Consider the following 1634-nt stretch of genomic DNA (forward strand, 5'->3'; position numbering starts at 1 on the left):
GGCAGGGGTGGGCACTGGGTGGGCTTTAAGGTCCCTTCCCCCCCACCATTGTGTGGTTTTATGAGCCCGGGTCACGAGCCAGCTGAACATTCTGACCCAGCTCCAGAGGAAGGGCTCCCAGCAAAGCAGGACGAGCCCCGGTGAACCAGGGCAAGGTGCTGGATGCTCTTTAACACAGCCCAACATCCTCCATATTTCCTCTTAAACGCGAATCGCGCAGCCAGGAACGATTTCACCAAGGGGGGAGGACGCAGAGTCTGCAGCCCTTCAGCCAAACCCGCGGCTGCTCTGCGCCGGTCTCTGCTCCGACGGGGAGCGATTCCAGCCACTTACTCAGAGCCTGTACAATGTCACCCAGCAGGCTGAGCGGTGGTTTGGGAATACTAATGATTTGTCTGTATTCTACCAATACAAACAATTAAAATGCTTGAGGAGGAATGTTAACGTGCCTTGTGGGGAAACTGAGGCAGGGAGAGACAGGAGGACCTGCAGAATATCAGAGCTGCGTTCGAACACGTACCCAGCCTGCAGCTCACCACCGAGCCTGACTTCCTCTAGAATTACAGGATTATTCCTGGTGGGTTTTTTATTTGGTGGGGTTTTTTTAATTTCCTGGGAATTATAAGATTTCCTCCAGGTTCCACACTCCTGCCCTAGCAGAACGCTGCATTTTATTTTTTTTTTCCCATGCTTCATGCAAAGCCATCACCCTCCGCCTCTCTCTGCCCTCTCCTCTCAGTCGTTTTTCTTCGGGTTACTCATCTTCTCATCTATACCTGTTGATCTGACTGACATCAACGCACAGGCACACATACCCCCCTGGAAGGGCAAACGAGGAAACCTTTGCTTGACAGCTTTGCTCACAGCGTGTTGCTATGAATCAGAAGAAAATCCTCATTAATAAATCACCAGGTTCTTTTTTTTTTTTTTTCCCTCCCCCTGGCAGAGGATGCTCAAGTATTTGCTATAAGCATACATTTCCTCCTATCGCTATTAACCTGCTCAAAGATTAACAAAGAGGCTCAAGGATTAAACACCAGTGGGAAAAAATACACCGATAATCCTGCTCTTTGGAGGAGCAGTGGGGGATTTTTCTGTTATCCATGAATCACCGTGTCAGGCTGCCCTTTGTTTTCCCAGCCAGGGGAAGGGAAGGCAAACAGGGTACATAAAGGGCTTCTCCAGAGAGATCAGAGCCCTCAGCACAAAAGGGAAGAACAAAAACCTCGAGATGAAAGGTAAGGGATGGGGGAGATGCAGGCTGCTCTCTTTAACAGCGGCGTAAATCAGCAGCAAATGCAGAGATACCGATAAGGGCGACGTCCCCGCAGGAGCCGGCTGAGGCTGGGGGGAGCTGCCAAGGGATGCGTGCGCCGTCTGCTCAGCGTCAAGTCCTGTCTTGCCGGGATACAAACCACCCAGGAGCACGGTTTGGACAGGCACGGATTCAGGGTCCGTGCTGGGTTCACTACGGGGAGCATCCGCCAGCGCTTGGCTCCGTGTCCCAAAGCGGTGACCGAGGCAGCTATCGAGAGCAAACACCCCCGGCGGTGGTCCTGCAGCGTGTGTGGGCACGTCCCTGCCTCCCCCCAGCTGGTTGGAGATTATCACAGAATCCCAGAGTGGTTTGGGTG

The sequence above is a fragment of the Pterocles gutturalis genome, unplaced genomic scaffold (assembly GCF_000699245.1).
Source record: "Pterocles gutturalis isolate BGI_N339 unplaced genomic scaffold, ASM69924v1 scaffold11441, whole genome shotgun sequence".
NCBI lineage: Eukaryota > Metazoa > Chordata > Aves > Pterocliformes > Pteroclidae > Pterocles > Pterocles gutturalis.